General features: G+C 40.0%; 1 protein-coding gene across 1 annotated transcript in view; it reads left to right on the top strand.

Annotated features, from left to right (window-relative positions):
• The window catches only part of dab1a (DAB adaptor protein 1a), a 270,399-nt gene continuing 259,944 nt past the window's right edge, over positions 1-10,455 (top strand). Inside the window, exons 1-2 of the mRNA XM_044128726.1 lie at positions 1-119; positions 267-348. The gene's annotated coding sequence lies outside the window, so the exon portion shown is untranslated. The remainder of the gene's footprint in view (positions 120-266; positions 349-10,455) is intronic.

Raw genomic sequence — 10,455 nt, 5'->3', positions numbered from 1 at the left:
AGAACCAGTCTAAAGCAGTTTGTAAAGGCCTTTCGGTGAATAATATTGTGTATGTTGAACAAAAAGTAGTGAATGTTATTACAAGAAAGGAACAAAAGTGCAACGGAAGAGGCAGAGAGGTGGTTCATAAATTAATAAGATGTGTTTTTTTAAAAACGCTATAGTGGAGCTGGTGTAATCTTTTTTAAGCAAGGCTAATAATGTCATTGCGAAATAGTGAAGGGAGTTGTTTAATATATTAATGCTTTGAAAATATATATTTTTAGTTTAAACACAGGAGAGCAGCAGTGAGTAAAAACAACTTCCCCTCCAGTTTTGGATGACGTCAAGCCGAAAAGAGCACAAGCGGTAGGTCCTGCTTTACAAAACAAAACTTTGGGGGAGATTTGTTTACACGGGTATAAACAACATTGTCGGCTGTTAACATTGTTTTCCCTGTTAAAAAGGTCACCACGATTAAATGTTCAGATGCCAACTTTATGTTGGGAGCTTGGAATGAGACGGCGTTGAGGGTGGGGTCAATAATAAAAATGGCGTCAGATATGTGTCGTAATGGCTGAAAGATTCACAAAGTTAGTAGGTGCACAGAAAGAAGCTAATAAGATGACAACCGGTGAACGAACTTTCAACATTAACATGCAAGGTTTGTTTCTATTATTGGCTTGTGATTGTGATGATTCATTATGTTACATGATTATATTTACGTTTGCTCTTGAGCCATTTGAGCCAAACACACAAAAAGGTGTCCAAAATAGCAGATTGTCAAATTACAACGAAATTATGTGTAGCCCTTAGTGGTTTAGGATTTTTGTTGATCAAAAATCATAAACCACTAAGGAAGAATTATGCTTCTCTGAAATTGGTTTGCTCAGATAAATAAAATTATGCTGTGATTAAACCCAAAACAAGTGTGATGCAGACTAGTGGTTTCATAGCCTTCAGTTGTACAGAGACTCCTAGGGGACATGGGGATTTCTTTTTTCCTTTTTTTCTTTTTTCCCTTTTTACCTTGCAAAACTTTTGCACTGATTAGTTAATGCGGCATAATTAAATAAAGTAAGCTTTTCTTACGGTTCCCATTGTACTTTCTGCTATAATATAAGGCTTTCGTGAAGTTTTTCCATGTATGTTAATAGCTTGTTGTGAAATATCTCAAGTTTTACATCTTTAGGATAGAAATGCACCACAAACCTGTGATATAAACGGAAACTTTCCATATGAAGGAAAGAAATAACATATGTAGCACAACTTAATGTCAACCTTGTTTACATTATTTGAAAAAAATCCCCATTGAGTTCATTTGTGCTTTATTAAACCAACACCTTTTCCCAAAGTCAGAACAGTGAAGTAAAACCTGACTTGTCGGGGTGGAACTTGCGAGATAACCAGAGGCTTTAATGCCTTTTGCGGGTGCATGTGCATCTGCCTGCTTACAGCTACTTATGAGAGCTATAATGAGGGATTAGGCCTGGAATAAATTAGAATAAATTCACACTCAAATCCTTGAGTGTCTATTCTTGCGTAGTTTATTTTAAATTTGACATTATAATTCCAGGTAACTCCTGGAGAAAACCAGCATAGCATCTCAGGAAACCATAAGCCACTGCATGCTGTGAGCAAGGACTCATAAAATAGACTTTGTGCCAAATTATTAGTGACTGGGAATAACTCAATACTTTTTTTCTGGTGTGATTCCAGTCCTCTGGCCTGTGTACGTTTAATGAGTAACTTGGATAGCTAAGACTCGGAAATTATGACGAAAACCCCACAGAGCCCTTATTAAGCCAAAACACTGACTCGCGTTATTCCTCAAAAGTCCTGCAGATATGCCACGAAAATGAAGTTCTGGTTGCCGCTTCGACGCTTATGTCTTGATGTGCTAGTAGTCAAGACATGCATATAAGGGAGAGGATGTCAGGATCTTGTGTTGAAAATCATATTTTCTCCCACATATTATCTCAGTTCAGTTCCCCTTCACACGTCCTTTGAGAAAACCCCATCTAACTGTAGATCCATCAGCCCTCACTCAAGCACTGCTGTCTATTTGCTGTCACGTTGCCATGGTTTCCATTATGCCTCCTGCCTGCTCTGCTTTGAAGGACAAAGCACTGATGAGGGGCTGTATTTAGAGAAATAGTGAGTAAAAATTGTGTCGGAGGATGTTTGTGTACAGCGCCTTTCCAACGTGTTGATACCGTTTGAACTTCCCCATGTTTTTAGGATTTGATGTGGTAGATCAATCAACACAAAGTTTGGCATTATGATGAAGTGGAGGGAAAAGGACATGATTTTTCTTTTCATCACAAATACAAAAAAAAAAAAAGAAGTGTGGTCTTCATTTGTCCTCAGCCCTTACGTTTGCACAAACACGTTTGACATGAATTGCAGCTGCAAATATTTAGGGCTGAATCTCTACCAAACTGGTAAATCTAGAAATTGGTTTTAAAAAAAAAAAGTATTTTCTATATATCTCAAGTTCAGTCAGATTGCAACGAGAGCATCTTTGAACATCATTCATGTCTAGTAATAGGTTTTCAGTTAGAAACAGGTCTGGACTTTGACTGGGCCGTTAAAACGCAGTGTTTTCTCTAGACCTTTCCATTGCAGCACTGGTCGTATCCTTAGGCTCATTGTCCAGCTGGAAGGTGAACCTCCACACTAATCCCAAATCACTTTCAGCCACTTGGTTTTCTACCAGGATTCCCTTTAAATCTGAGCTGCTTTCATGTCCCCTCAGCATGATGCTGTCGTCATTGAGGGGGATTTTTTGTGTTCAGTGCAATTTGTAGCTTCAGTGTTCTCATTTGACTTTCTCATTGGAGCATCTATTACCACACATTTGCTGTGTCCTTTTGTCAGTCACTCACAAAGGGTAACACTAACGTTCTCCAACAAACCCAGGGCCTTCACAGAGCAGCTGGAAACCCTTTATTGATTTCCTTACACTTCTCAATCCTGTGCTACTTCATGTTAGCCTCTCTCCCAAAAAAAAGTGCATAAAAGGTTTTGGCTATAATGTTTAATAAAGATGGAAAAAAATGTAATGGGTGTTGATGTTTTGGCATGTGGCTGTGTAACTGCATCACACATGTGCTGAGACCTTAGAACCATGTCCCCATGGTTTTGTGGAAGGAAGAAAGGCAACCACACACAAACATCTCCCTTAAGCTTAGTTGCTAAGCTCTTGCCGGCCTTATCTTTAACTGATCAATAAGCAGGTGGTGCAATGCTCCTCCTATTCTCTGTGGTATATGCCGCATCTAGACAAGACTGCACCAAACTTCAGTCAGTCTGCATATTGCCGTGACTCTGCTGCACACTGGCCAAGCAAAGCATGTAAAGGAATTTGTGAAAATCTAAGATCTGCAATTGCACTTGATGAGGTGTGTGCGTGTGTGTGTGTGTGTGTGTGTGGTTGCTTGTTGCTACATTTATGTTAAGACTTGTTGCTGTCAAAATCAGGCTAAACCATGCACTTTATTTAGCTGACCTGATTGCAGAGGGAGAACGAGTCCCTGCAGTTGAGTGAGGAGAAAGATGGTCATTTAGTGAGCTGGAAAAGAGAAAAAGAATAGAGAGCCCAGGAAGGAGAGCTTAAGCTGAATCCCTTCACCGCCACACACATCACCCACTGTGTGTGTGATTCACTCGCTCCCCCCCTCCAATCTTATTTTAAGGTTCTTAGGGCCTTCCTTAACTTTTAATAAGAGTCTTTAATAAGTCCCCAGATCATGGCTTGGTCGGTTAGGGCTTCTATTTCAACACAGCTCAGCTTAATCTCACTCTAAAATAGCTCTGCCCCCCCTTTCATGTCCGCTCAGCTTTCCTGCTTTGTGTCTTTGTATTTCTCCACCACATCATAAATGTATTCCATAAACTTATTGGGAAGGAAGATTGTGTTGACCTTTCCCCTTTGCATATGTGGAAAATGTACATTTTGCAGGGCACACCAGGCATTTTTAATGGAGAAATTACCTTTTTAACTTGAATGAGGAAAGGTGGTTATCATCAACTGTAAAGAGAGAAAGGAGCCATGCGGACATTTTGTTTAGACTCACAAAGCCGGACTAAACTACCAAAGCAGCTCCTAAAAAATGCTACCTGTTCTTGGACCTCTTATGATGCATATTGCTGTGCTGTGATGCATCTGCATGTCATACTTTAGACAGTCTCTTTGGCCTACTTAGGAAGATTTTAAGTAGCACACTGAGCTGCTTGTTCTGTCCCTGTGGACCCAGGCAGAATAATTGAGTGGCGCTGAGGCAGGGTAATAAGCTGCACTGCCAGTGTAATAACCTGCCGGACGACGCGCAGGAGCAGTAATGACTGGTATTACTTGAAGGCCTGAAAAGCAAACACGCTGGTTAAGGAACCAGATGTGACCATGTGTTTATGTGTCATTTGTGCAGAATTAAGCATAGCATGTTATGTTATCCAATTCAGTATCAACCAAACAGAGATGTGTCCTTCGGAGGACCTTGTCGTTCTGTTTTACTCGTCCCTCAAATGGTTGCTATTTTTTGTTTTCTATGTGCTACGTGGTACATTGTACCGTCTGTTTTTGGAACATTCTGGGGATTAATCACTCAGAAAATGATGATTGATGAAGCAAAGTTAAGTTATTATTAGTATTTTGTAAATGTAAGTCTTTCTTTGTGATTTTGTTTTTGGCAATTTGATTCTTGGTTTCGATTCAGCATATAAACAAATGAAGAAGGAAGTAAGCAGTTTAAATAACCTGCTAAATCAAAGATGACCACTATTTTTTTATTTTTATAGATTTTTTTTTAAAATAATTGTATTATTTGTGTGTTCCTATCCATCCATCCGTCAGCAGTTAACCAGCAGGAAGGCATAATCACCCTGCGATCCAAAATGGATGGATGGATTTTGCTCATCCATTTCTCCTCTTCTTTTTATTTTGGGGCAACAAATCCTCATCAAATGACAAATACGTTCTAGCATATTTGGGACTGGCAGTGTAACCAGTTGCACAGTCAAAATGTTTTTCCAAGATTACTGTGAACATGTTTACACGTTATCAGTCATCCTTCCCGCCAGCCTTACCCTCGCTTTGGAGACAACCTGAAATGGGGAGGTTTTGTTTGGAAAGCATAAACAGTTGATTTGATTTCAGATAAATGACTGTTTTTATCATCATTAAGTGAATTATTAATCCAAGAGCCAGTACAAACCATAGTCCTGCCAATGAAATAGAGAAAAAGCCAATTAAATTAGTAATCACAATTATTTGTATGACTATTAATCTTTATGTAAATACGATTACTATGACAGCCTTAATTCCCCCTTTTCTCTGCTTGCCAAGTGCCAGTGTCACCACACAGCTGAGTAAACTCCGTTCTGCTATGTTGAACCAGCAACACTTAAATCTCATAAATGTTTCATGCAAACATGTAAACCTGAAATGCTTGAAAGCCAGTTTCAGCTTTCTCTCTCCCCGCTCTCTTTCATCTGCCTCCTCTCGGACAGCTGACTCTAAGGGCGAATATTTAATTTTATTGGCTTATTTACTTAATTTAACTCAAGTATAATTTTCTGGCGCTAAGCAGACTTATAGTTTGGTTTTGCAAAAGTGTTCATATGCCTTGGACGTTTTCATATTTCATCACATTATAACCAAAAACTACAACACATTTTATCACCAGACTATTAAGTGGAATAAAAGTAATTTTATTCTTTCACAAACTCTGAAAAAGGTGGTTTGCATTTCTCCTCTGATCGCTACCTCTGAAGGCTACTTATGCCTTCATAAATTATACAATGAGCTAAAATGCCACTTGCGTGTAATTTTAATGTGTGTGCAATATGACTACATATGGATGCCACTCATTTCAGATTTTTATTTGTAATATATATTTTTAATGACATTTTTTCCTCTACTTTGTTTTGGCTTATCCCATAAAATTATTTCACTTTGTGGTTGTAATGAGAGAAAATGTCTGGAAACATTTGCAAGGAACTATATCTTTAATTGCGTGGCGTTAGGATCATTTTGTCTTATACTTTGTAACTTTTTATGTAGATGAAAATGATACCTCCTGGTTATGAACGAGTCAGATGAAAGGATCAGAAACCCTAGTCATCAAAAACCTGGAGGTAAATATTACGTTGCAAGGAGGTTTTCGCTTATTTAGTGTTTGCTTTGAAGTGTGCACTTGCTGCCATGCTCTCTGTGAATAAAACAGTTGGCTAGAAATATTATGTACTGCAGAGTTTTCCTCCTGGCAACCTATGTCACCCCGCGTCTACGTATTGTCGGTCTTCCCTTGTCTCCATTTTTTTCTCTGACGTTTATCCGCAGCTTTATGTTGCCAGCCAACATAATACTCTGTCAGTCACTCAGCTTGTATCTTGGCTTAGGTAGCTCTCACAAAAACACCCTTTTACCCGACTAACTAACTTATTATATCACACACGGGCACACACGCTGGATTTAAGCTGTCTGTGTGATGGATGTGCCCTCTCAGACAGAACTGCTGTGTGTTGCATCTCAAGCTGCACCCTCACCTTCAGGCTGCACTGTATTCCCTACCACTGCAACATACTGTGTTTTGTTTCTTTTAAAAAAATTATTTTTCCTCACTGGGAGAGGTTTAAAAATCAATATTTTTAGCAAAAAATACAGCACAGTGTTTTAAAACACGTGAAGGATGTGAGTGTGAATTTACCCCTTTCAGCCTGACTGTCGCACACACACACACACACACACACACACACACACGCAGGCATCCCAGGCTCCTAGAGGCTGATAAAGACCTTTTTGGCAGAGGCTCTCCTCTGTGCTGTGGGCTCATTAATGCTCTGAGTGTGTCCCTGCGAGTGAGGACTAAGCCCTCAGCCCCTTATCAACAACACCAGGCCCGGTCGGTTACACACATACACACGCCACCGTGGACAAAAAATACACACACAATGGATTATGAAGAGTGCGGATAAGTCGGCCAACATCATCTCAGATATCCCCTTACAGGACAATGACAGACACCCCCACTCCCATCCCAGTGTTGCAGCCATGGATAGTGTGTGTTTGTGCTGGAGGCTGGGTGGGAGAGGGGATGCAGTGCCATCCAATTGATCAATTTGTATTTGTGGATCCATCTGTACACAGATGCCATAACGAATAGGTCATTGGGACTGTGTGCTTTTTGGAGGTGTGTGCCTGTGTGTGCTGGGTTTGAACTTAAGCATCGTTTTATATGCCACGCTGACGCTGGACGTTATAAAAGCCCCCAACTGCTGTCTTTATAGGTGCTGTTTGTTTCCTGTAAAAACACGCACAGCCTGGGTTATTTGCATATTTATTACGGTGTTGTGTTTGTGCTTCTTAAATTGATATCACATGCGTGTGTGTGTGCCTGCGTTGGTGCAGAGTAATGTTATAAGGCAGGCTCGGTAAAGACAGTGTAGGCGGCTGCTGGTTTGTGCCTGTTTCAAGTTGGTATGTGCATGAATTGTTTCCATGTTTTGTCTGAGCCTTCAGGCTGTATCTATTCAGCTTGGCAGTGAATTGTTATTACTTTATTTCCAGGGAGGGCAAGGGTGACACATAGCAATACCCACCTCCACATCCTGCCACGTTCCACAGAGTCTGCAAAAAAACAACAACAAAAAAACAACACTGGTCAACTTGGCAAAATCTTTCATCTTCAATCCATAAAATAGAAACTCAGAAAGCATGTGAGTCATTTTCTGCTTGATAATGACTGAACAGTTTCATTTGTCTCCCTTTTGACATTCAGTTAAAAAACATACAAGCAAAATTTTTCTTGTCTTGATTTTTAATCAGGTTTGTAGTTTATGCATTTAGATCTACTGATTTCAAAGTGATCATTTTCTGCAGCCTGAATTTGACATGTGGTTTTGTTGCAGCCATCAAAAAGCCTCTGGTGTGATTCCATAATTTTATTTTATTCAACTCTTAATGAAAGCGCTGGTTGGGGTTCTTTAACATGTTTAGTTTTCTGACACAAACCCCAAAGTCCGTGGAATTGAAATAAAGTCGACATAATTTCAGAAGTTTGCCTGAAGTTGTCAGAAGTTGTCCATTCCAAAACCATTTCTGATGTGTGTTTGGGGTCATCCAGTATTTATCTGAAATTCATTCTAGGGATAGATGACCTTCATTTTTATTAATTTACTCACTTGATGCTGTACGTTGTTACTACACAGACTAAAGTTACCGTACAGCATCCACCACTATGCAAAACAATTACCGTATTTTCCGGACTATAGAGCGCACCTCACTATAAACCGTGTCTACAAAGTTTTTTTTTTTAAATACTGGAAATGTACATATATAACCATATCTGAGCTGAAGTCAAAAAGCCTCAGCTTGACTCTTCCAAACATGCCTTTTGTCACATCTCACCACCGAAAACGTTGTTGTCCATTTTAGATGCTGTTTGTTTTGTTTAAACTTAAGGGTGATTTTTTTTCAGCAGGGGCTATTTCTTTTTGGCTCCACTGTGGACAGTGAAATGGTATTCTAGCATGTCTCTGTGTTTGTAAAGGCTTAGGTCTTTGAGTTGTTGAACATCTTGAACAATTTTCTTTCAACCTGAAGGTGATAGTTTGGCCTAAAGCAGTGATACTTTGACACAATTCATCTTCTAGCTGGATTATGATGGCAAAAACGCATCCAAACTAGTTTTGGGAGGATTACATGAATCCTCTTGAGAGGTTTTACTAAAACCTTTCAATCTTTTATTGGCAGTTGAATCATTATTCTAAAATAACATCCCAAACGCATCCATATTAAACTCAAATTTGACATTTGTGGCAATAATATAATCTGTTAAAAAAAAAAGATATATATTACAAATCCATTGTAAGAGGTGTAATTTTGTCTCTATAAGAACAAGTAAAATAAACTGTGTGGTCTGAAATAATTGCATTGAAAAGCGCCTAGCGAAGCTCGCAGTGGCCGATAATTGGTTGACCTCTGAGACACTTCAGCTCTTGAGGATTTTATGTCTTACAGCTAATGCTGGAACATGGGCCGCTGGTCTTAATTCATCAAATTGTCCTCCTAGTTTTAGGACCGTCAGGCAGCTGGTTACTTATTCACAGCTATCTTACCAATAATATGGCTCATTAATGGCTGCATCTGGGGCTCTCGGAGATGAAGCAGCACAGAGGGCAGTTTCCACTGAACAAGGGCAGGAAAGCTCCATTAAGTGATGTAACACTTGGGCATGTGGGCTAATCTGAGGACGCAATCTGAAATTACAGTTTGTGCAATTACTTGCTGCTTGTTTGTGCTGAATTCTCGGCACACAGCAGGTGTTGAGAGTGTGTATGGGAGTAGACGCGCGTGTGTGGCTGTTGGACTGGGTGGGTGTAGGGGTCTTTGCGTTTGTCCGTTTGATGTCAGCCCTGGTGTTTCTGGTGCATGCGTGTGTTCCCTTTGTCTGTTAAGGGAGTTGTGAAGCATCTCTTTAATTTGGTCTATAATTGAATTTGGCCCGTGGGCATGCCATGCTCTTCAGAGAGATGGCAGCAGATTAGAAGGGGAAGAAAAGAAGAGACAGCGGGAAAGAGAAAGGAACAAGAGGAGACGTGGCTGAGAGGGGGAGAGCGAGCTGAGAAAGAGGAGGTGGCATAAGGATGGCAGATGAGGAAAGGGAGATTGAGGAAGAGGACGCTGGGGGAGGACACAGCATTGCATCCTCAGTCATCTGTGAGACTTCATAAGTACTGGGTGCATGGGCGAGTGGCTGGCAGTCAAGTCAATATGACATATGAATATTGCAGAAGCTATTCTCTCGCCTCGTGCCCTCCTAAATTATTAATGTCTGGCTTGGAGTTGGCTCAACTTTTACTTGAGGCACTATATTCTCATATACTCATGAAAATGAGTGAGAACTCTTTTACAGAAGGACCGACAGACATATAAAAGACGGAGACGGTGTCTCAGCAGGCAGGGAACTCATGCACTCAGAGTAGACTGAGCCCATATCATAGACATGACCAAACTATTCCCGAGGGCTGCAGCAGAAATGCAGCTCACTGCTATATTTAATCTCTTGCATTTCTGGATTTAGACATAGCATGATTGAATCAGTTTCAAGCATTTGTGGGCATCAAATTAAATTTAAAATGTTGAACGTGGAAGGTGTCGGGTCACTGCCGTTTGATACCAGGATGTCTGCTGAATTTACTGATGATTTAAAAGTGTCTTTCAAGATAAAGAAATTACTCTGATCATGACCATCACCGTTTGTGACACATGGAGAAAGATTTTAAAGGTACTAAATTAAGGGTATGATGGTGATGGGTAGTAGTGCTGCATGGCAAAAGTATTCACAACCCTTGAACACAGCCTTTATTGTATGTAAATAAGACTTTTTGCTATATCCCAACAAAAATAGGACAATTCTAAAGGGAAAAAGAGTGACGTATTTAAAAAATATAGATAAAAATACAAAAATGATG

This window comes from Gambusia affinis, linkage group LG10 (genome assembly GCF_019740435.1).
Source record: "Gambusia affinis linkage group LG10, SWU_Gaff_1.0, whole genome shotgun sequence".
In the NCBI taxonomy this organism is placed as follows: Eukaryota; Metazoa; Chordata; class Actinopteri; order Cyprinodontiformes; family Poeciliidae; genus Gambusia; species Gambusia affinis.
Note: the sequence above shows the minus strand (reverse complement) of the source record. Positions and strands in the feature narration are given on the sequence as shown.